Genomic DNA, 26,297 nt, shown 5'->3' with positions numbered 1-26,297 from the left:
CAAATTGGTAGTTAACCTGCAAATTACATTTCTATTTGAAAAAGTTGTCTTAACTGCAGTAGAATCAGAGTTAGAAATTCATAAAAGAATGGATATTCATGTCTCTCCTTTGTTTAGAAAATATCAACTAGTGAAGTTGTTGTACAGTCAAAAAACTTAACCAGAGGATCATTTCTCAAAAGCAGAAATCTGTAATGGCATTTGTTAATTTAGGTACCAATTCCTCTTGAAATAATTCTTCATTATTTAATTTTGGGAAAGTTAAGCACCAAGTACTTTCAGAATGCTTACTCTCAGTATCCATCGGGTGCCTTAAGCATTGCCTTTCAGCATCCACCAGGTAACACGTTTCACGGAAATGGGTGCCTGAACTGAGCACTGAATTCTTCATTCAAAATCAGCCCTCTGGACATACAGACTGCTGACCATCCTTTTCCAAGGACATGGATAGGATCCTGGTTGCCTTCAAATATGGGGTTTTCTAAATATCCTGAGTAGGAACAAGCCCAAACTGAAAGTGGATTGGGCCCACTTTGTCCCTCTGAACTGACTGGGGAGATGATGCGACAGCACTGAGTGATGAAGGAGAAGCTACAGCGTGAAATGAAGGCTCTGTTAACATGTGGCAGTTGTGTCATTTTAATTGGTTAAAACAACGCTGATCCATGGGGGACATGTTTAGTGGGGCCTTTGGGACTCTGCTTTTTTCCTTCTTGCCTGTGCCATAGTGCTGGGCGGCCGCAGTGCCTCCGGTCTGAGGGCAGCTCTGGCTGACGGGGCTGTCCCCAGCGGAGCAGCTGTGGAGCTGGAAGAGAGGCTGCTGCCTGCCTCTCAAGGGCCATCTCCCCCCCCCCCCCCCCCCCCCCGCAGGGTGCTTGCGGCTCTGTAGTGGCCTTGGTGGTGACAGCCTGATCCGACAGAGAGCAATGACAAATAGCCAGGAGGTGACGAGGCTAGCTCTTGCCTGTTGCAAAAGGAAACACTAAAAGCCAAAGAGCAGCGCTGCCTAGGAGGGCTCCCCTGTGAAAAGCTACTTAAGGTCTACCGCCACTTGGAAACTGAAGTAACGTAATATTAAGGGGTGTGCTGGACCAGGTGGAAATGCAGTTGTAGCACTGCCGAGTCTGAGCGCTCCAGGATGAGCTGGAAAACTCCATTACCCTGGCTCATGGGGACCACAGCCAAGTGGTCAGCTTTGCCATGGTCAGGTCTAATGGCAGAACTGGGGCTGAAGAGCAGAACAAGTACAATATATTGTTCTCGGGCCATTTTGTTTTCAGCCCTGTAACCAGTACATCAAGTGATGTCCATGAACAGCTCGATCTCGCTCCTGCTAGCAAAAATCTGTTACTGACTGCAGTGTGATTTGGCCTGCAGTCTGGCTGGTGTATGTCAGCATAGTTCTGTGGGATGTTTGGTGTTGCTATTACCTTTCAGGTAAGAAAGTAATTTAGTTGAGAACGCTGTGGTTGCAGCAGCCTGAAAGCTCTGTGTTAAAGAGCACTCTTCAGAGCTGGACTGGGGGAAATGAATGACTGTGCCCCATTTTTTAAGCAGCCAGTCCTGTCTCCTAGCCAACACAAACACATTTCATAAAACATATGTGGATTGTGAGAAGCTGGTAGAAAACTAGTTCAGGAGTTTCCATCCCTGCAACTTGTTTGTCTTCCATTCTTCTGTTATTTTCATGACTAAACAAATCGGTCTGGATGCCTTAGCTTCTACTCAATGAAACTTCAGTACTCTGCAGGAATTCAGTAAACCAGAAACACAGCAATTCAGTAAACCAGAAACACAGCTTGGTGCTTGAGAAGTTGCTTCCATTTTGAGAATATGTTTCTAGAGAAGTAGGGTGTGAGTAGATGTGGGTAGTGAAAGAAATGGCACCAACCATTGCAGTCTTGATTTCTCAAGGCATTTCCTGAGTTATTTTAAAGGTTTTGCGTATGGTTACTGAAACCTTAACTCTGACTACAAACTGCCTTTTTAAATGAAAGCTATTAAGCCTGGTCCTCTTTATCACTTCAGTCACTTGAAGTGCTTGCACAGTTTTGGTGTTCTGACCTGAGTTTGCTCCCTGGGATTAACACACAATTTCTTCCATGAAAGCAGAAAAGAAAAAAGCTTTACCTGCTCTTATCTTTCATATCATGTCATCTTCTGTTTGCTTTGGTTTGCATGTGTACCTGTGTATATGTTTTATACGCTAGACTTCCATATTTTCTATTTTATCACTTTCATTGAGAGAGTTGACATCTGATTTTCTAGGCTGGACTAAAGAATGAATTTTCCCTGTATGGACAAAAATCAAATGGGTTTTATCCTAAATTAGAAGTTGCATTTACGTATTGGCAAAGTACGGCACATAAAGTACGTCATATAGGACATTTACTCAATGGCTTCCAAAATACAAGTAATAAATATTGTAGACATCAACAATTACCTTCCAGAAATTGTTTGTAAGCTGAGTCAAAAAAGTACGTATGTAAAAGAGACCCCAAGGTAGCTGTTGTTTACATGCTAGCAGTTTACACTGACTTCTGTGCTGCCACTTCTTTCTCTATGCAGAGAAGTCGTTACCACAGAAACTGCAACAACACGTGGCACTGGGAGAGATAAAGCTCCTTCATTAAGAAAGACAATCACTAGCATAAAAATTGTCTTCATCTTATCCCTGCCGTTTGAAAGGTGTAAAACACTGGTATACCACGGTCTCATTGCATAGAATGTAAATTCAGCCTTTCATAGGGAAATGCTTTTGGTTACGCCCATCCGAACTCCTTGGACAACGTAGGTTTTACTGAAAGCTTGTCTTTGGGCTGCTGTTGGGTTGGAAACAGCCCCACAATGTAGAGCTTGAATGGAGCATGGAAGAATTGGGACAAAATTAGCCACCACCTCCAGATACTCTTTAATGAATTAAGGGAAATGTGTTTTGATTTTTCCACAGGAGCTAAATAAATATGCTGTTGTGCAGGTCACTTCTGAACAGAGGGTTTGAAAATATCTGGACTCAGTTTCCGTGACAGTGCTGGTGGAGGTGAAAAGGACTTAATTTGCCTTTATCTTTTTTCTTAAGGCAGATCAAGAGGTTGGCTGCAGGCTAAAAACCCATTGGATTTGAGGGAATTTGTGGGTGCAGAGTTTGTAGTCAGGTTGTGTCTCCATGGCAATACAAGGGTAGACAGGGATTCTTCTGCCATCGTTTTGCATAGAACCAGCTGGACTTAGGGAATGGAGAAGTGGGCACAAATTATTAACCTCACCTGCTCAAGGCCCTTAAGAAAGGAAAGGAACAGACCTTCCTGCTCCCTAAACTCGGTACAGCTCCCTTTTCCTCTACATGAAACCCTGCCTTTAGTCTGTGACTGGAGGCTCATCAAGAATGGACTTTTTAAGGCATTCCCTGTGGGATCCAGTCTGTCCTGGGATCTCAGAGCTTTCCCAAGCTTTAATTATGGATATCAATATGCAGGAACCACTCGCTACAGGAGCATCTCTATGTTATATTCCCACCTATGCTTTCGGTGCTTGCTGGCTTCCCTCATCTATTTGTAGCAAATGGTGGACACCAAATTTGCCTCAGAGGGTCTGATTCCCACTCGTATGACATGCAGGACGGAGCTGTGACACTGAGCATGAGCAGCGTTGGTGTGTGTACGTGCTTGTTGTCAGAGAGCACCAGCTTCGCCACTGAGGCATTAAAGATCACAGTTAAAACACAGGTAGCTTCAAGGAGCCAGTATTCTTTTTGGTTACCGTAAGGCAGTGGAAAAGCAGATTCTCACTATCAAGAGGGAGAAATGATAGTTTTCACTGTAATCTCTCTTAAGTATCCTGTGAGAGGTTGATGCTCTGCTTTAGGAAGTGGGTTTGAGGTAGCTCAACTTCTTTTTAGGAGATTGTTTAAGCCACACTTTAGCATGATATACTTGCGTGGATACCTACAAATTTAGGCAGGGCTCTACTCCTGAGCTGCTCTAGACCTGCCTGGTGTTGTTGTATAGCTTTAAATAAAGACATTGCCATCAATCAGCCTGTCACCTACCTTGCTACCCACTTGTATTAAATGATTTCACTATCAGCTAAGATGAAGCACACCAGTGAGTGGCATATTATAAGTGTCTAGAGAGATTAGATACTGAAATTAGATGGATAACATCCAGGCTGCTGCGCTGGATCCCTGAGCTCCCAGTATTGCAGATCCCAGTGTGTCCTGCTTCAGTCAGATGAAAACTAAAGCTGCGCTTCCTCATTCGTTTCCTTTAACAAAGGGTGCAAACCAGAGGTATGTAAAGTCAGTCTCCTGGGAAAGTCACAATAATTGAGTGTACTATATAAGCAAGGTGGCATCTAAATCTTCTATAGAAATAGCATAGCATGTTACAGTATATGCCTGAATTCATCAGATGCCTTAGCAAGCTCTAACCCCTTTTGTTTTCAGTTTCTTAAACCAGTAGCTTCTCAATCTGTTTTTCCTTCGGGTGGTCCCTGACAAAAAATTATTGTAAATAGTAATACTCGAAGTATCGTTTAAAAACTGGGCAGCTAAGAGATCTGAAAGCTGAAGAGACACAAGATGACAGCCATCCTTGGGGAAAGTATCTTTCTCCCTGGGAAAAATGATTTTAATATGTTGGAGTAGCATGGGATTTCAAATTGGATACTTGGGCACTAATGTCCTGCCTTAGTTTCTGTCACCTTATGATAGGAAAACATTCTGCTGAGGAAAAGGTACAGTATATAGGCAATAAAAGAAGATATAGCTACAGGTATTGAGAAATGGCATTTCAACGTCTGTTTCCACTGGTGGTGTCCTTTTCTTGCAGAGGGGCACAAACCTTGGAATATGGGAAGGGCAAACTGGGTTAATTGGTGGACGTTGTTATAGGAGGACAGAGCTGCCAGGGCTGCCCACGGAGCGTGGTAGACAACTACTTTATGAACACTTTAGAAATATTCAGAAATGTGTAGGGATTATTTAAGTATTCATAAGTCACACCTATAGAAACAAATAGTCTACTATCGGTTCATCTTTTCAGGGCTCAAAAAGAGTATGAAAACTTATTAAAAATCCCAGTAACTTTTATAAATCATAAAATGTAATGACTTAAGGTCCCAGAGGTTAATGCTGGGAGAGGATCTCTCCTCTATTTTATGTAGAAAGATGTCTTTTCTAGTCTCCAGCTAGGCTCCACATTTGTAGAAAAGAAGGAAATATTTCTCAGAGTTTAAATTTATATATGAATGTATGTATCTATATAAATTAAGGTTCTTCTGCTCATATTAATTACCACTGAAAACAATCTTAGTCTTCCTAGTGAAATAAGCCAGCATAGCAAGGCTGCCTTCTTTACTGGAGCCCCTGCGTGTTCCTCTAAGGCTGTGGTACACTTTTTAAACAATTTGGGGTTTTTTTGTGGGAACCTTGTGTGTGTTTTCATGGTAGAAAAGTTACTTTTTGTGAAATCTCTATATCTATCTATTCCTGAGCAGCAGTGTTTGGCAGTCTTGAAACAGAATTTAGATTTATGCTGATGGTGCCTTTAATTCATATGTTCTCTTAAAATCATTCCCTGTAATTTATGTTACAAAAGATTGGGAAAATACAGGTCCCCTTTCTTTGTATTCTGTCTTATTTGGGTGGAAGGTGGAAATAGATTCAAGATAAAAATTTCAGCCCCAACAAGATCACTGATAAGAATTTCAGCCTGGCTATACCAGCAAGCACAGAGTGGCAGGGGTCAACTATCAAACAAAACACAGCTACTCCAGAGTGCCTGGAGGAGAGCTGAGCAGCGCTTTACTGAAGAGACCCACCTTTGGAGTTTAAGGTAGTCAGAAAGTCATCGCTCAGACTGCTGTTCAGCAAGGAACTTCAGTGCTCCACGTGAGATGGCTGATTTCAATTGATTAACTGAAGTATTGCTAGAAACACAAACAGGAATGTGAAGGGATAAATTCCACACCTGTGGGATCTAAAATGGGACCCTTAGGCAATCCCAGGCACAGGCTGCTGAAGGAAGGTGTGGGAGTTCTGGTACTGTTTGGTATCCTTTGCTATGGGGTAGGAGATGTCTGACTATGATGGGGATTTTGCCGAGTGCCCCTGAGGTTCAGAGTAGAAATAACAATTTCAGTTGATCAGTGACAGCTCTGAGCTGAGCACCTTGCAAGCCAGCGTGGCCAAGTCACTAAGGGGAGCATCTGCAGAGGATGGCAAGGAGGGGAAGGTGGGAAGGGCAGCTGCTCTGTTGCTGCCAAGGAGAGGAGTGGAATGTTTCTGTGCTCCCCTCCCTTCTTGAAGGATTCCTCTCTCATTCAGATTCTCAAGCATGACCAGCTCTGTCGACTAATGTGGTGCAGCTTTTAATTTCGTGGCGATAGCAAAATATCCCCTCTCTCCCCTCTCAAAAGCTGGGTCTGGCTCCCCTTGCCTGGTCTCTTTCTCCTTGGAGGCTGCATTGGCTAGCAACTCTTGGCCTCCTCCTTGAGTGTGGTCAGGAGGGGATGGGAACAAGCCTCTGTCCCTGCCTGCATCTTGGTGGCACTCAGTGAGCCCAGTAAGACATTTCTTTGCTTTCTAGAGAACAAAGATCGATATTCAGAAAAGACGACCAAGACATTGTGGCAGATGCCAATCTGCCTGGAAAACACTGAGCCTTTCCTACCATTCTCAGGGAGAAGGAATACTAGGTTTTAGAGCAGCACCCACTGGAACTAAGCACGGGACAGGTGCTCCTGGATTTAGTATTATTGCTTTTGACCTGTTTAGACCTATTTACAATTATATGTCTGGTGAAATCTGGGGTTTTTTTGAGTTTGGAGGTTTTTTTTAAGGTGGGAGGCAAGATTCCTTTCTCATCTGTTAATGATTTCTTTTGAATAGCTTGAGAAAAAAGTGGGATCTTTCTGTGCCTCTATTCACACATTTTGTGAGAAAATTGGAGGAATGCTTGCGTATCTCACTAGAGGTACTGAAAGGATTAAGTCATTTTTGTGAAGTATTTTGAATTTCTGGAATGAGATGTTTTGGACAAGCAAAATATTTTTCTCTTTGCATAAATACTATACGGAGAAGTTGAACAGTGATACCTAAGATAATCTAAGTTTCATCTTAAACATTTATAAATCCTCCTCTCTTTTTTTGGCTGTTCTTATAGATCCTATTTCTGAAGATGCTCACTGTCAGCAACTCGTAGGCAAATCACTGGAATTCAGGGATGCTCAGCCCAGATGCCAATTACTTTATCACAATTCAGAATTTTTTCTTTGAGCTCCATGTAGAAGGCCAAATTCTCAACTGGAGTAAGTGCACGCAGCTCTGTTCAGCTGAACATCTCTATGCCTATTTGTATTAGCTAAAGGTCATGCCCATATCCTGACGTACAAATGTCTCAGTTTGCAGCGTGAAAGCTTTTGCTTTCTATTTTCCCAGTAGTAAAGATATACTGCAGAAGAAATAGGCTTCAAAATTCTGCCAGTCATCTGTAAAATGGCTTAGAGTTCATCCTATTCTGCTAATATATGGCAATTGTAGTACAGGGTCTGGTGAGGGAAATATTAACAGGAGTACACAGGAACAAATTCATAGTTGCCAACATCAGCAGAGGCAACTGGATGCTACTGCAGGGCTTACCTGGCATTATTTCAGAATAAAATCCTTGCTTTAGGGCTTTAACTCCTACCGACTGTCTGAAATGCAGCTGCTGTGCTGCTGAACTACCTGAAAAAAATCCTATCATACAGATAATTTCAGGTTGTCGGCAGTAAAAACAATAGCAGGCAAGGGGGCTACAAAGAATGGGTTAAATCACAGACTTCCTACCTCTTTAGTATTCTTGGATAATAATCCACCTACAGTGACTCTACACTGTGGGTAGAAAATGCCTACCTCTTTTTAAACATAATTTATGCACTCCTTTGCCTTTTGAAAAGGATAGACACCAGCCAGATAGAAGACTGCTTTGCTGCATTAGGGCTCAAAATTAACCATCAAAATGTGTGCCTGATGTGCAAGTCAATCTGCCAAGTCGTAAATGTTACAAACAGACATTTGATTACAGTGTGTATTTTTAAAGTATGCTTTTTGGCTATGTAGCTTTAGCAAATACCATTTCTTTCAGTCAGTGCTAAAAGGACAGGGATACGTATGCTGTTAACCTGGCACAATATGAAATCTGCCATAAACTGATTTCCCTGGAGGATTTCTTTCTGTAAGGGCTGTGTGCTATGAGGCAGTGTCTTCTGGATGATTCAAAGTGCCCTTGACTTGATCTGCAGTAAGCAGGAAGGAAAGTGCTTGATAGTTTCTTCTGTGATGCAGTGGTGGCATCTGAGGAGGCTGAGAAGTGTGAAGGAGACTTAAAAGGAAGCTCATTCCCTTCCCCCCCCCCCTTTTTTTTTCCTTTCTTTCTTCCCCCTTATGAGAAAAAAGTTCTTGGGCTTGGACCTGAAGGGGTTGGTTGGTGAGAGGTTTCTGTTTTTGAAGTAAAATCCAGACCGAGAAAATTCTATGGTGGTTGCATAAGTATTGAAATTACAACACTGCTAAAGCCTGAAAAGCAAGCAATAGACTGAGGCACATATTTCTAATATAATTGCTTTCTGACCTTATTTTTTTTGTTTTGCTTTGAGTTTTGATTAACTTCACAGTAATTATAATCAGTGACCACTGGGGAAGAAAGTTGAGGTTGGTTGGGGGTTTTTTTTGGTTAAAATCCCAGCAGCTTTCCCTCATTCTTCCATTTGGCTTACTGCAGAAAAAAAAACCACCCAGGGAGGTCAAATTTGACACTTTTGATCCCTTGGATTAGACAACAAGGATATAAGCAATTTCAGGCCATCCCTGTATGCCATGAAGAAACAAAACCATGGTAAATATGAACTAGAATTAATTCTTCAAAAGCAGTGCATTTTTTTTTTTTGAGGAACACAGTGGCCCCTGAGTAATATCAAAGGCAACGAGCCATTTTCTGCTTGCCCATAGCAAGAATTACCAGACTATTACAGTGGAAGGTGGCACTAGCGAGTGAGCCTTGGGCCGTTCATGCATCTCCAACGCGCCCTGTGGACAGCATCCTAGGCAAAGGGTATTTTCAAAGAGATTGGTATCTTCAAAGCAGATGTGCAACTCTTGTATCATCTGCCTTGATCCTTGAGCCTTCAGGGGAATAACTAGGCTGCTCCCTGCCCTAACACAGTGCCAGGGACAGAAGAGGTCCAAGTGTCATTAGTCGCACATTCTGCTGTGTCTGTCCTGACTTCTTTGCCTCTCATCCTGATCTGTAATCGTATCTCTGCCGTTGCTGGCTGAATGTTTCCTCAGGAAGTGAACAGCTTATCTTCAGTACCTGTCCGGTGCCTTTGTGTCAGAGGTCTTACAAAGATGATCCCGGAGATGAAAGCCAACCCAGCTGAGAAAAAGGTGGCTGCCCCCAGTATGCTTTGTGCCTTGCTGCAATTGCTCGGAGAGCTTCAGCATATGTCAGGCTTCAGCATGTACAGCATCTGCTCTGGCATCGTATTCTGTAGGGTGTTGGTCTTCTTGGAAGAGACCCACTTTGCTAGACACAGCTCTCGGCTCATTCTTAGTCTGCCTGCTTTGGGAAGGCAACGTGTTTTCTGACAACAGCCAAGATGAAAATGAAGGGTTCGTTCTATTGTCACTTAGGGCTGATGTATAACCTGCTCCTTCAATTTGCAGTCTCTATTCAGGATGCACAGGCTATGGAGACAGCCGGTTAATTGGACTTAAACTATTTTCTGGCTTTATGAGGTTGATGCAAACTGGGGCCAGTTAAAATGTAGGGCCTGATTAAGTCTGCTAGTGCTTTGATTCTGTGTGTTTTGTTTTAAAATGTCAATTTGGGGATATATTTGTTCTATTTTAAAATTTTATCATTATTTAATTAAAAGTTATTTAGTAAATCCTTTATGCATATTCTACTGGGTGGGTCTTGCATTAATTTTTCACCTGAAAGAGCAAAAAGAATCTCAAGAAGTTTTAACTGTTGTTTAGAAAGGTTTTGTAGATAGTGTTAAATTTTCCTCAGTTTTACCTCCCTGATCCACAAGAGCTTTGCTTTCTCATTTCCTGTCAATCTTATTGAGGAATGCTGAATAATCAGAATGAATCAAAGATAAAATTGCACCCTCTGATTTATTTTGAGAACAACTTTAGTTCTTTCGATGTTGAAAAGATGTCCTCACTTCACCTGCTTAAAGCAAACACGATACTGGAAATTCATCTGGTACCTTGAATTTATCACCAAATTACTGCGCAAACGTTAATTAGTCTCCACAATACCCAGAAGAGGTAGGTAAATAATGTTTAATTATTCTGATTATAGATGTAAATCACTATCAAGAAGTGACTTGCCAGAGGTCACATTTGATGAGAGATCAAGATTTGCTTGTGCTTCCTACACCACTTCTGCCTCCTACCTTATCTCTCCTTGTTTCAGCTCCATCACTGTAGCGGCCACTGAATCTTAAACATATATTCATATTGGAGTCCTCAGTGAACAGAAGACATTAACACACCACATCTTTTCATTGGACAGCATATATTCTCAGTTAAATATTGCCCATTTATTCTGGACCTTTTTTTACTTAACATCATCAAACAAGGGCAAAGTGGTGCTAATTGTCCCACGGATTTAATGCATGATGAGAATCACCCCCAGAGTAATACCTCTGGGGACTGCTGCTGAAACTTGCACAGTCTCTCTGACAGAACAAGAGCCTGTGGCTCCCCCTCACTTCCAGAAGTGCCTTATATATTTATTAGGCCAGTTGTTTTCTCCTGAAATCCCAGTTAGTCTTGGATCACAGCTGAAAGGGGTTTGTGTGTGTGGTGAAGACCATAATTCTTGTGCAGGATTCCTGAGAGGAAAAGCTGGTTTGGCTAGGTTGGAACAGTGAAATCTCTGCCCTAGAGCTCTTAAAGAGATGAGATTGGACTTCTTTTTTTTTTAATTTTTCCTCCTGCCAAGCTCTTGTGTCAGCTGTCAAGGTGTTTGACCTTCACAGGCCACAGAAAAAACCTGAGTGCATCAGAACATGCCATCCAAAATCCTCAAATGTCCTTACAGCAAAGGCTTCTCCAGGGCTAGCACTGACGGTAATACATGAGGATTTTCTCTGTGGAGCCTAACCCTTTTTTATTCTTCAGCAAGCTCGCGACAGCAAAATGTGCTCTTTTGACTACAGAATTTATTAATGCAAATTCCCTTCTTCTGGGCTCTTGTGAGGGCTGCTTTCTTGCTGGCTGCACATGCAGAATGTACTGGCATATTGCTAACTCATTTGAATTATTGTCAATAGGTTGTTCTCACCTTGCTGGAAAAAGATTTGCTGTAAGTTGCCACAGTCTGAGATGTCAAGAAGCTCTTGACAGTCTTGTTTCCCTGCTAGTAGGCTGGTGATTTGTCATCCTGCATTCCCTTTCCAGGTTCCCAACACTGTTTGTTCTTCAATGTCTAGTGAACATTGAGGGGTGAGACTTCCCTCTCCCCAGTGATTTGTTCTAACTCTTGAAGCCTCCTCCTCTCTCCTATTTACTGTTGCTACATCCAACTCCAAGCATTTTCCTCCTCATTGCTTACATTGGAACCACCTTTCTCTGTAGTTCCACCTAAAGAGTGTCCATCTCATGTGTGATGGTGACTGCAGTTCCTCCACTGCACAGCACCCTGTGCTCTACGAGCAGCAGATGAGTTATCCAACAAGAATTAAAATGATGTTTAAAAACCAGAATTGGTGCCACAGCCTCTGGGTGAAACGGGAACAATCAGAAGGACAAGATGTTGATCCTTCTAAAAGGAAGAGTGGTTTTGTGTCCAGAAAGGGCTAGAGAAGCACAGAGCCAGGCTGAGAATCATTTGAAAAAAAAAATTCATGAGCAAGACTCTATTTTTCTGATCTACATGGAAACCTGTTTTTATTCTCAACTGATTTAAAAACAAGAACAAAAAACCCCAAAAAACACCTCAAACAAGCTAAGAGACTGCAAGCAGATGAGTATTTCTAAATAATGGAAATTATAAAAGCAATTAAAAAAAAAAAAGAGACCCTTTTTTTCCTTGAAAACATTCAACAAAACCGGTCACATTTGTCCTACAGACTTCAGACGAGCAAGGCTTTTTCCTGATCTAAAGATTTTAGCAAATTTTTGTGCAGAAAAGTCTTTGCTTTTTACCTCTCTGTCATTCCCTCTTAAACTTTGCTGGTTTGTTCTTTCTTTCTGACTACCATTTCATTTTTTTCACTTTTTTTTATTAATAAGTGTGAGGGGAGAAGAAGAAACTAATACTGAGGAAAGAAAAACTTTGGGATTTTTCTCATGGAAAGAAGGGAGAAACTTAGAATAGAGCTCCTTTGAGAGGAGGGGGCAAAATGGGAGAAAAATATCTTTACTTCCCAAAAAGAAAATATATCTACACTTATTTGTCCAGCTCTAGATTGAAACTGCAGAATCCATATAATACTGTTGATGCTCCAAAACCTGTTTCTTAGCCAAAAAGTCTGTGTACTGTGAGATGACTCCCTAAAAATTTCCAAACCCACAAACCCCCCAAAATTCATCAACCTTTTCCCTCCCTTGCAACCCTCACAAGCAGCTGGATTTGAAGGACAAATAAGGCTGTGGAATAAATGTTGAAGAGGGGCTGGTGACATGCATGTTGGCCTTATATTTGCGTTGTCTCTTTCTATGTGTGTGTTTAAAAAATAAAATCACCGCCTCAGCTTAATGGGAGATTCAAACCCACAAGTGACTAATTAGCATTTTGATGAAGGTAGGTGTATTTTAAGGAAAAAATGTTTTCTGCCCTAAGCTGCAAGCCTGTGGTGAGTTTTGTTAACTAGAAGAATTCATAATTTGGGCTAGTGAGTTGGCTTAAGGGCATTTTTGTGGCCTGTGGGCATTTTAATAGCAGGACTGTGGTAAGCACTTGTAGTGAGCCCTAGCAGGAATTATGCAGCATGTCATCTCAAAATTTTTCTTGATTACAGCTAGTATCATATGCAGTGCAGGTCGTGAATGAGAAGGTACTTTTTTCCATTTGTATCCAAATCTTTATTGATGTGCCTCTCAAAATACAGCTGCTGCTCTCTCAGTAAACATGGGACAGGGCTTGTGAATGTAGTTACCCCACATGAATTGTTTACTGTATTTTTCTGAATTTATTTCTGAGCCCTTTGCTATCTGTGTACATTACAGCTCTTGTAGGAAGATCTTTAGAGCAAACCACTGCTGAATCTGGACAGTCATGTACAAGGTCATAGTAGAAATCTCTCTTTGTTGTGGTTCTTTTGCTAAAGTTGTCAAAGTGAGGAGCAAGGGATGCCACAGAAAGGGCATCCTAAGTTTTGCAGTTACTAGAAATAATGATGTGCCCACAGCTACCCTAAGTGGAAATTACATCTGTTAGACTGGCATTGCTAAATAAAAAATAAAACCTGGCCGGCTATTGGGATGAACAATGCAATCAGATATCCTTGTGGCCAAAAAACCCCACCCCAGAACAAAACAGCTGCTGTTTCTAACATTCATGCCTAGGATCTCTACTTAAATTTACTGCAGTTCTAGCACCCGTAAACCTGTACATCTTGCTTCTAAAATAGATGTAGGACAATCAGGATAAAAAGAGATTAGATGAAATTTCTTGCTAGTCTGAATTAGACCTTACTTCTGAAGTCAAAAGCAGGAAAAGCTTATATTTGCAAGAAACATCATAAAATCAAAGAGCAGTGTGTGTGGTGTTCTCAGCAGACATACAGCTACTTTGAAATCCTACCTGGGTGAAGAGAGCACAAAAAAGTACTTCACATTGGTGCTCATAAAAACGGTATTTGAATGATCGAAACAAAAGCCTATGGACGCATAGTGCCCCTGTGCAGTATTCCATAAACACGCAGATCCAGGGAAGAGAGCAGATGCCTGCTTTACTCAGTTTTAATTCCTGTCTGATGGAGGTTGCGTCATATGAGTCTCTGCATAAGGGGACAAATGGCTTTAATTGCCTCATAGCAGAGTTCTCCACCTCCTAGCAGAATGAAAATAAGGATGACCTCCCCACATCCCTACATACAAAGGGTAACTTTACCCTATTTGCAAGAACCCAGCAGAAGCTTTGTGAATGTGCTCCCTTCCTTTGAATTTTCCTACAAGGTGACTTTCATCGTAATTGTCTTGAGTGTTTTGCACTTCAATAGTGAATATTTGTTTAAAATCTAATAATATTTTGTTTTAAAGTTTTTTCATAAATAGTTAAGACTCACAGAACCTTCGTGATGCAGGGAGATATTAGTACTGGCACTCTCCTTATCACATGATGATAAATAGACACAAAGCTATCACAGCTGACATTTTAAAAAGTTTTCAGTACTTAGAACCTTTGGAGATCAACTTGAAGAGACCATCTGCAGCTGCCATTGACTTCAAAGGGAGCTATGAAAATCAGGATCTGATGCTGAAATTCCTGTTGTGACCTTCTTTGTGAGACCAACATTTATAGCTAAAGGGGAATTTTGCTACTGCAAGATGTCTAAGGCTTAGAGAGACCACGGATACAAGAGTTAGCCCAGTGTCTAAAACCTGCTTGTGGTTAGCTTGTTTTCAGCATGTCTTCAGATGCAGTAGTGGGCCTTTTGGATGCCAAACACAGAGTATTGAAAACACTATTCCTCTTGTTGCAAGACAGGAGTTTTAAAAAAATGTACATATTTAACTAGGAAATAGGCTGGAATGGTTTTCATGTAGCACAGAGAGAGAGAGAGAACAAGAGGCCTAGGAACACAGCTCCAAACTTCCTGGATTTTGCTCATGTTCCTGCCACGGTTCCCAGTAAGATTTCTTTCATCTACATTTGCTGTAGTTACTCCTTTCTTCCTTTCTAATAATTTAAGAGACAAGATGACAGAACAGATTAGAAAAATATCTATAAATAATACCGTACGTAAAGAGGCATTTACCCACCGAGTCTTAAAACTCATTCCCTGATTTGGTTCTATTTTTATAAGCTTCATCTTACTTGACACTGACAATGATTCATATAAATATTAAGTATTCATTTTTAATCCACTGCACATAAGTGAAGCTAAACCGTAGTGTTCTTCGGAGTTTCTACCCTGCAGGTCCTTACTTAGGATGGAAAGAAGGATAGGAGGGTTCGGTTCCTAAGTACTCCACAGTTTGGTCCTATATTAGATAGCCTAGATGAGGCATTTTTAATATTTTCAGTGACATTCATATTTCAAAGGGGGTTTTCATTGATTTTTTGCTTTTCTTCTGCAGGATATAAAAATAGGACGTGTTCCCCTGAATTAAAAGCTAAATCTGAAGGCTGCGGAACATAACATGTTTTCTTATTTATACTTCTTTTTGTGTTGTGGCTATGTAGAACAACTCCATCACTATTCTTTTGCTGTCTTGTTTTTTAATTAAATCAGGTTTTATAATGTTCTTATTTATTGTCCTAATGTTTTGTTTTTTAGACTGCACAACAAAGCTATTTAAACAATGAAAGAAAATATTTTTTTCAATGTCACTTCTAAATTCTAATATAATTGTGTTTCTGTTATAGCAAGAGAAGATTTGATAACAGATGGTAAAACTGCCTCTGCTTCATTAGAGCCCCTGGCAAGACTCCTATATAAGGTAAATTACAATAAAGAGGGATATTTAACAATATACCCGGCACAGTTTCCAGTAAGATTTTGAGCTGGTATTATGTGTGTCATGAAGGCAGTGAATATAATAGCTAGAATGTTTATTGATCTCTTCTGTATTGGTTGTTAATACCAGAGCTAAAGCGTATGTGCCCTAATCCTGCAAAGACTTGTTGTAGTGCTTTTGCAAGTTAAATTTATCCTGGCAGTAGTTTAATTGAGATCGCTTTCCTTTAATGGTGATAATGCATTTTTATTAAAAAGAAATAAAATGTAAGTGATCAATTTCCATTTAAATTAAAATAATGTTTATGTTAAAATATTGATGAAAAGGCAGCCTCCAAAGATTTTAAGAATGCCTGTACTTATATGGTATGCCTGAAAGGTGACAGATTAGTAGCCCTGGGAAATTAAGTCTTTTCAAAACAAATTGTGAGATGTGTCCTTACGCTGACTTGGGAACTCACTTTTCAGTTTTGGCGGAACAGCTCAGGCTCTGGGGTGAAAAACTCCTGTCTTCTGTGTATCATCTCATACTTCTTTGTGCATTTTGTACATTCCTTCTACAAAGCAGCTGCACAGAGATTACTAAATCATTGCACGTGGCTCATCCTGGAGTCAACTGTATGATGATGACATACGGTTATTTCTTAAGAGGAACTGGCTTTGAACTAGTGTGTGGTTGAAAAAACCAAAGTAGCGTTGTCACACACTAAAGTGACGCTGTTTCTGACATTGTCACTACATACATACATGTATATATATATAAATATATATAGTTTTTTATATGTGCACATATATATGTATATAGTTTTCTGCTATTAATCTTGCTGAATTCAGTAGCCCAGAATTGCCACACAGGAACAGCTTCTTAGTTCCACGTTGTTGGGAAATGCTGCTTTGCCATGTACCCAGTATGTTGGTTCGTGAATTCTTCATGCCATGCAAACTAGATCGACTTCACTAACTACCTGGATTATGCAGCCATCTGAAGTCGGGAAGTCTCTTGAGCAGCGACAGATGAAAATTTGAAATTCAGCATTTGGAGGAAGGTACTAAGCCTGAAATTTCACATTCTAAGCAAAAAACCTGTAGCCACTGGGTTATTGCATTGGGGGAACTTTTTCACATGACTGATATCTTGTTTTCATTTTAGCACATTTTTGAAAACAGCTTATATTCAGTGTGTATTTGGGAAGTACATTTAAAGGATTGTGCCTGTCAGTGAAGAAAAATTATGGGCATTAACAAGGCTTTGATATAAGGCAGTTGCCAACAATACTAAAGCAGTTCTGGGTAGAGGCAGAAACAATACTGTAGGCACTGGGAAATTTTAATCTGCATTTTAAAAAAATCACATGTGCAGGGTTAGTGTTTTGGGAGTTGTAAGTTTGAACTCACATGGCTACATCCTTTCATGAGTCTGGCCTCAGAAATAAGGATGTGGGAACTGACTGCTAGATTTCCATGACACAGGAGTGATGGAGAGATGGTGGGTGCCCAGCCCGGCTGTCTTTGCACTGGCTGGCACTGTTCATACCTATACCGCACCTTTTGAAGAATCATAGCTTTAGGTGATGATCTGCTCCAGTCCAGGTTGGCTTGGGAAACACTACATATGAGTGCAAATTCTTACCAGAGATGCTTACTGTTAACTTGCTGGTTTTATGGTAATAGCATTTAGAGGTGTCAACAGGGATTATACCCCTGTTGTGCTAGTTACTGCAATAATGGCATAGTAAGGGAGAGACAAAAAAATGCAAAGCCGGTAACCTGAGGAAAGTTGTTTTCCTCTTTTGAAAATGACATACTAAGATGAAATATCTTGTATGGTTCCACACACAGTGAAATTCATAGAAAATGAGGAGGGCTGAAGCATACCCAAATGACGTGGCTTAATGAGCTAATATAACGGCTTGTTCATATGCTTGTGCTATCACAAATGTTCATTTGCTGAGCTATATGAATATGGCCTGCCTTTGTACTACTGGCATGCTGTAGATGCTAGCTGAAACCCCTGAGAGGATTCTTCAGAGCTAACATATGCAAGCTAGTAGGGTGCACAAATAATGACTTTAGTCAGATCTGCTAACAAATGTTTGCTTGATAAGCTGCATTAATTCCGTTGCTTGCAATCATGTCTAAATCTCAGATTTGGGGGGTTTTGTTTGGTTTTTTGTTTGGTTGGTTTTGAGTTTTTGTTTTGGTTTGGTTTTTTGCTTTCTAGTAAATTCACACCATGTAGGTCTGTGTATATTTCTTTGGACATGTGTGGGTTGTTCTGAATGAATGTTAAAAAGCACCTAATAAAAGCAAAGGCTTACCCTGCTGTCCTAGCCAAGATACCCTTTGAGTACTGTATATGTGCAGTTTTAGGAGTTGCTGTCTCATGACAGTATATATGTGAAGATAAATTTGTGGTTTGGAGTTGAAGATGCTACAGAATTGCTATTGAATTTCAGACTTTTCATTTCCCTTTAGTCCATGTCACTGACACTAATGAGGTAAACAGAGCTGCTTTTCTTAGCAAAGCAGGTTCTCCAAAAGGTGTTTTCTTTAGAGCAATGAATGCACTTTTGCACTATTGATTTCCTGCTGCTTAGACAAAAACTAACATTTCAAGTAATGTATACAGTTTTGAAATTTACATTAGGTCTTTAATAAAAATCACTAGCATCTTTGGGACTTCTTGGTAGGATAAACACTGAACTCCTATCAGCTGAACACTACATTTCAATATTGCTTAAGCAAAATTCAGATCTAAGCTGATCTGCTACAGTCCCCAAAAAAGAAAACCAAACACCACCCCCAGCCACTGACTAAGTCTGGTATTGGTTGAGCTGTCATAGCACGGTTAGGTTGTTCTTGGTTTGTCCTTACAAGTGCTTTACTGAAAAAGCCTGAGTTAAAATCAGTTCTGCATTATGCGGGACACATTCCCAAGAAGTGCTAAGACGTACTGTCACTAGATTTCTTGCAAAACTCCACACTAGAAGCAATGGGGAGATCCGTGCTAAAAAAAGAAATGGGAATAGCACGATGTGGCTGATATCATGTCGTCTTGTTTTTAGAGTAGAGATCAGAGGCTGCTGTGAAGGCAAGCCCTTTTGCGTTGAGTGTTGTGGCAATTATACAATTGTCCTTGTCCTGAAAAATTTTGCCTGAAACAGGTCTGCCTGGGTCCCTGGCTGGATCGCACTCAAATCAGTGGTAGCTGTGGCAGTGGCCTTATGAGGTGGGGTGGGATTTTATGGTCAGTCTCTTGACTCCTTGCCTATGTCCTTTTCTGCTGTAAGACGTGACCTCCCTTCTGCTGGAGGTTGTAGGTGCTTGGCATTTTTAGGGGTTCCTCCCTATTCATTTTTTTTCCCAATCTCTTATCAAATTAGAAACACTGCCATTGAAGGTTATCATGTAATTAAAAACTGGATAAATCACAAAGCTGGCCTCCACCATCTATTACCTGTCAGTTGATCTGGCATAATGAAGACTGGAAGAATCCAAACTGAAATATAGAACAGGGTTGTTGGAATGAATTTTCAAAGCGAAATCTGCAGCTGAATTTCTGAGGCATGTCAAATAATAAGTAACCTGATCTGACCAGATCTTTCTGTATTTGAATAGGTAATGCAGGTAATTTTATAATGTGGGTTTTGGAGGGCAAAGGTGGGCAGCAATAGGGATTCTGCTGCAGTTGAAACAAGGAGCTATTACCCTGTTGGTGTATTTGTGTAAGTTGTTTTTTTTTTTTGTGAATGCTGAATAGATGATCCAGGAATTTCAGGAAAGAAGATGAATTTGGTTTGGTTGCACAGACCAAAAGGCTTGTTTTAACTTGTATTTTATCTGGGAAACTGTAAGACTCAGCAGGAATAGGTTTTGCCTTTGTTATTTAAACCAAACAATCCATTTTGCTGCTTCTTCAAGGGGACATTCTTTCCCAGATTTTCAAGTCAAAAGCCAGTAGGCTATTTTCAACCATTTCATGGGGTCACAACACCACAACGGTCTTGACTGAACATTTTCTCAAAGTAAATCTCACAGCACTAAGATTTACTGCTGCTCCTGAAGTATCAACATAATTACGTAAGCGTGTGCCAGCAGCGTGTGCCTGTGTTGGTAGCTCATGTGCAGCACACACACATTGCTGGCTGGCTGCAGTGCACTGAAATCAGAGATTTATTGCATTTACAAAGAGCCGTTAAAATGCAATTTTAACTTCCTGTCATTAAAGGGTCTTATATCATAAGCAATCACTGCAAAAAAGCCTTGGACTGAGATTTATTCATAATTTGTATAGCCTGATTTATTAGAGACCCCATTATATCTTATAAATCATATCTGAAAGCAATGAAAATCAATTAGGGTCTGGTCCTTTCACCTTTACCTGTGTTGGGTAGTACCCTGCTCTCAGCCTTAAGGAAAGGGGGATGTTCCTGGAGTAAGCTATTGCTACAAGAGTAGGAGTGAAGACAGTAAAATCTGCGTCCTTACTGAGCACAGGAAAGAGATGTAAGAATTATTCTAGAAATGACAGCATTCAGTTTATATTCCAGGAGGAGGGAGTGGTTCTCTATAGATTCATAGATTTCTCTGATATCATCCGATCCAACACTCCTGTGTACCGTTTGGAGTGAATCACATATTTATGTAATGCAATATTCAGTAGAGAAAGCCAAGTCAGCCTTCTGATACTGTTCCTTCCTCAGATCAAATGCAGCACATAGTGACTGAGAAGCTAATTGTAATACAATTGCAAAGCTAACAAAATGGCTGTTCTGTTAGTCTTATCCCCCAAGAATGCAGTGAAATTTCATAAAATCAAGCCTATATAAAATGGAAACGCAGTTTTGCCATCTGTATTTGCATGAGAGAGAATGATGCACTTGATTGTCAATTAGGGGCCTAATTTCTCAGTCTCAATACCCCTGTTTGCCCTTTTGATTATGAAATGCAGCGCTTGGATGTGATTTGGTTGAACATTAATTGAAGTCATGTGGTTTGAATAGGGATGTATTCTATAGTCCTTTGCAGCAAAAAATGCCAGTAAGATCATGAAGAGCTTTGTCAGTAGTAGAACTTTGTTTCGATGCAGTGTGCTAAAGATGCTCGTGTCTTTAAATGATTATGAGAATATGTATTTGAATACATACGTAGCTAATAAATTACCAAGATCTGTGGCACTTCAGTGGTTTGGAATGGAAATATGCAATGCAGCTATTAAGAAAGCAGTAGACTGCAATTAGTCTGTTACCCTGAACCATACTGCAGGAAAATTCATTTCTAGCCCTGGAGTTGGTAGTAATTTTGGCACTGAATTTCAGTAACAGTAAGGCTGGGCCCTCTCTTGCTGATTTGCTAACATCTCTCCTTATGTTAAAAGAAAGGCAATATGCATAGGCTTTACTCAAGTACTACCATAAATATACACAGATCAGTCACGTATTTTTATAAATAAGAAGGATGAATACCATTGAATACTAGACTGCACAGCAGAAGGGAAAAGAAGATGGAAAAATAGTTTTTCTAGGTATAGTCTAATATGTCACATTTTTGTGAGCAGTTCTAAAGTAGAAATACTATAATTGATCCACAGATCTTTTTATCCTTTGTCTCATGATATACCAACAGAGAATACCAGTATTTTGTTGCTTTTTTCCGCCTAACCAAAACTAAAATAGCAAATGTCAGGAGAAGGGGAAAGAAAATAACTGAAGGCACATAAGGATGGATTAAAGGGAGAAGGGACCAAATATCATACTGAAAGCAGTCACTAAATTCATATTGATTTCAGTGGCACCACGGTTACATTTTCAGAGGTATTTTGGGATGGTTTAAATTTGAAGTCCTTCCTCATATGGAAGTCCCACTCAGCATCGTAGGAGGTGGCAGTGATAGGAAGGCATGTATATGTGTATGCGTATGATGGTATGATCCATACAATCATAGCCTCGGCTAAATCAAGTAAATTTTGTAACCTAGAAACATTAAAATTAAGTAAGATTTTAAAAAAAAATTAAAATGGCAACAGATGCTGTTCTTTTTTAAGGTTTTAGAATAATAGAAATAAAATTGGAAATAGGCAAATGGATTAAAAAAACCCTTCCTTGAATTAAAACTGCTAAGTCTGTACTAGCCAGCCATAGATTTGTCAGGTAGATAACATCAACCCTCTCATCTCCTTGTAAGGTTGTGACTTCAAAGAGATTGTAAAATGTTCTGGGTAGACAGCGTATTTTCCTATGTGTTTCTGAGCAACTGAAACCAGTGAAGTCATGATTCTGCATGGCTGCTTTCTTTTTGTGCTTTTTTTTTTTTTTTTTTGTGGTGGTTTTAAAATATATTACCTCTGAAGTCAGAGGGACAATTCCCAGGAGTTATTTGTGAGTGTGCCTGCTCCCACCTTGGCTCATTTGATAGGGGCTGAACGTGGGACTTGCTGTGAGTGGTGCACATTTGCTAGCTGGCATTGCAAAGGCTCCTTTTGCAGGACGCAGAGTAGACCATACCATGCGTATTAATGGGTTATATAAGGATTTGCAGTAACATGTCCCTTGATGGGAGAAAATAGGAATAAAATGGGAATTTTAGGAACTGTATCAATAATGAATGGTAGTTAATAGAAGTCTGTCTGTAATTCCATTATACTACAAGTGCAGGGGAAACTTCATTTAATGTGGAAAGATTCTCATTTTTCCAGAACTGTAATGCAGTGTGCAGTTAAAATTAGGCTGTCTCGTTAATTGTCAAAGTATATGGCAAGAATTACTGCAGCCAGCTTCAGTGCAGGATGAGATGTGCCTCTGCAGGGGAGACATTGCAGAAAGGCCCAAGGTGGGAGGGCAGCTCCATCAGGGCCCCTTTGATGAAATCTGTCCCTGGGGAGAGGCGTGCTGTGGGTGGAGGAAGATGTGTGGGGCAGCTCTCCTCCATTCTCTCCCTATCTGCTTGCGCTCGGCAGGAGCTCCTGGAGCACTCTCCATGGAGCACTCCTCTGCAAAGTGCATCCCATGTCAGATGGCTGCAGAGTAAGCTCCCCCTGTGAAGGGTGACAAGTATCTGTTCCCACTCCCCGATACTTTCCCCAATTCCTGAGCTTAGCTGTACTGGGTCAGGGTAAAGGATGAGCAGAAATCATCCCACCACCCTCTCAGCCTTGGGACGGTATGCTTATTCAAGAACCAGGATCCCATAAGCCTTCTTGTACCTACATATAGAGAAAAATCGATTTAAATGAACACAGTGAGGTTGAAATGCTCTTGAATGTACAGAAGCAAGCTGGAAGAAATCCCTGGGGAATACCTTTTTTCTCATCTCTTCCCCGCTATCCTTTTTCCTATCTCCTTCTCAGTGTCAGGAACTTGTCCTTCAAAAATCACCCACTGAGGAAAGCAGATTCTTCTGCAGGATGTGAAGGGAGAAGATGAGGGAAGGGGGAGTGAGAGTTTTGCCTTTCCTTTTTCAGATCAGAGCTATATAGTGTATGCCAGGATGGCAAATCAAGCTGTTGAGGACTTTCCATAGGACCCCAACCAGCTTTTTTATTTAAAAATAGTAAAAATGTTTATTTGGAAGGACTACAGAAGCTTTCCTGAGGGTTCGCTAATGAAGCTTAACTGTCCAATTTGAATGTGAGCACTAGCGCAGAATCTCAGCTGAAAGCTCCTAGTTCCCCCACACTGACTAACCTGGTGTGAATTAACACAAACACAACCTTACCCTGCTGGGGAGGAGGAGGAGGAAGGGGTAAAGGTGTTAGATACCTGCAGGCCAAATTCCCCAGAAAGTCAGCTGGAGCTTTGCTAGTGTAAGAACAGCATGACCAGACATAAACGTAAAGGGGAGAGGATGCTTAGCAAATATTTTTCACATGTTTGTGTACTGAGGGTCCTATGAAGTCTAATGAGTGCAGGAGGCAGGAACTCTATTACAGCGTAACTCTCAGATACGCTGCTTTAGTGTATCTGTAGCTGTTTCCCCCTTTGTGTCTACTTATGAAAAATAATTTTACACAGCTGCCTGATGGTGCAAAAAAGACAGTTCTAATAAGCTTTAAAGAAACATCTCACCGATTTAGGTGCACAACATCCAGTGACATGCAGTGATATTTAGCTGCCTGATCAGATGTTTTTGAAAATCCACCTGGATGCCTGTCTGTCTACGTTGGCAGCCAGTATCTCTGTAAATCTGATCTTTTTCACCTTATCTGTTACTCCGTTTGGACCTCCAGGTCCCAGCCTTTGCCTCTGTCATGCAAATGTGAATTCTTTAAGTTACAGAGAAGTGCAACACGGATTTATCTTCCTAAAGGCAGGTGTCTAAGGCAATCTGTGATTTGAAACAAGCTACCTTTTCTTATTACAGGTTTAGAAGACCATGCAATTTTTGAAAGTGATTCATCTTTTTAGAAAGAACTACCTTATTAAATAAATTAAGTGTTTAGAAAACTAGAATTTTATTAAAATCAGCCACTATTGTTTTAACAAGAAACTGTAGACTATGTTGCACCTAAAGACAAATGAGTAGTGACTGGGAGCTTATGCTTTATCAAGGTAGGTTTAGAAATAGATAAAATTTGCAGATGTAGCTGATTTTGCCTGACATACACAAATGCTCTTCCAGTCTTCCTGGGCCACCTACAATGAGATCTGATGTCGTTTAGTGTGAGTTAGGTGCTGGTGAAGCAAAACAGTCAAATGTACTTGTATTTGTTAACAGTGCCCATCAAAGTGCTCTAAGAATGGCTAGATTTAAGAAATGCTGAGCTTTCCATAGATGGTTCCTAAACATTCACTGAATTAGCGGACCAGATATAGTCCAGAGAAATCTTGCTTTATTCAGATATGCAGGTTTTCATTTAATCTTAATATTCACATACTGTACTCTGTTTACTTGCCCCCAAGTGTAACAGTCTATTGGTTATGTAAACCAATGCTTACATTAAAATGTTATTTTTACATACATTTTGCTGCCGTCTGTAAACCCCAAACACATATATAATAACCACCATTACTAGAAGTCTGAGATCCAGTTAGGATGACAAAATTTTGTGATTTTTTTTTTTTTGACAAAATGGCAATGTGAGTTTAAATTTTTGCATGACTGCAATACACAATTAAAAGTGAGGTAACAGTGGATTTGTTGCCTGACTCTATTAATGATTGCTTTAATATGCTATTCACTTGTTAATGATGCTATCAATTCTTTTGCTGTAAATTAGCTATTGTGAGTTTGAGGTCTTTTTGCAGTGTCTGTGTTAGGTTACAGGCGCATAAATCAAACTCCCATCTCTTTTTACATCCATAACCATAACATATGGCTTTTATTAGAAAATGTTAAGTGTCTTATAATGTCTTCTTAATGGACAGTGTTGTGCATGTGTTCATGATGAAAGCCATCTTCCTTCATGCAAAATATTAATGCATATGGCCTACGTCTCCACAGATACAAGTTAAAGAACCATATTTAACCCATGAAATATTCAGTATACACTTCAACTTTGCCCAGAATTCATGTCTCTAGTTTAACAATCCTTTAAGGAAAGAACAAGTTAGAGGTAAATCAGGGATTGAATTCTACCAGCTGTGCACATGTAATTGTGTATAAATGGTATAACAGCCACTGCCAAAAAATACCCCACCAAACCCAGATCACTTTATAAAATGCCTATTCCTAAACAAAAATGCCCAGAGAGAGTTAGACATATCCTCCTAGAATTCCAGCTTGTACATCACAAAGACTCTTAATATTGGTCACAGATTTTGGCCTCCGACCTAAAATATCTTAGTGCTTCCAAGGAAAAGGGTGTTTTAGCCTCTCTATCCTTTTCACTGGGACAGCATCATCCATTTGGCTTTTGGACCATTCCACAAAATCTTGGACAAGAGCATTGCTTTGACTTTAAATGTATTTTACTGACAGATTCCTGAGCACCAGAGAGGTCTATTCAAATCAACACCTGCTGATACTGGGCTTGATTAAAGGAAGCTAACTGAGCCTTTTGAAGGATACCCTCCAGCCTTCCTTCTCCATTTCCATGTTCCCTTGGCAGAAATCAGGGATGTGAAAGCTGCAATTCAACAGCATCATCCTTTCATCTCAGGGTAAATATTTTATTATTCCTTTAGCTCCCATGCTGTTTAAAGGAATTCATTTAAAATATTAACTTCTTTGTTCAGGGAGGAAGTCTCCAAAGGGTGTGCAAACAAGAATCTTTAGAAATGCACCAGTATATAACTCCAGGCTCTGCTCCAGCTTTCCCCATTCATTGTCTGCAGACCTGGCATCTCCCTGCTAGAGATCTCTGCTCAGACGGAAAGCCTCCAGCAGCTGCTGTTCCACCACCCATTCATGCATGACCAGCTTCCCTGTCCCTGCTCCTTGCATTTCCACCTCTCCTTCCTCCACCCGTCCAGTTTGCTCCCTAATCTGATCTTGGTTCTTTGATCCTCCTCAGGAACACTGATCATCCTCCCACACCAAAGCCCCATTCATCCCTACCGACGGCTGGCAGCAATTATACTGTAACAAAGGTACATCTAAGAGAGAGGAGTAAAACCTATCCAAACCAATTTCTTTGCAAAGGCACCATCCTTCATCTGTTTTCCTGCCTGTCAATATGG

General features: G+C 40.5%; 1 protein-coding gene across 4 annotated transcripts in view; it reads right to left on the bottom strand.

The window, feature by feature from the left end:
- KCNC1 (potassium voltage-gated channel subfamily C member 1) overlaps nucleotides 1-26,297 on the bottom strand; it is a 130,486-nt gene that overhangs the window by 102,316 nt on the left and 1,873 nt on the right. The gene's annotated exons all lie outside the window — the stretch shown is intronic.

The sequence above is a fragment of the Falco biarmicus genome, chromosome 10, assembly GCF_023638135.1.
Source record: "Falco biarmicus isolate bFalBia1 chromosome 10, bFalBia1.pri, whole genome shotgun sequence".
NCBI lineage: Eukaryota > Metazoa > Chordata > Aves > Falconiformes > Falconidae > Falco > Falco biarmicus.
Note: the sequence above shows the minus strand (reverse complement) of the source record. Positions and strands in the feature narration are given on the sequence as shown.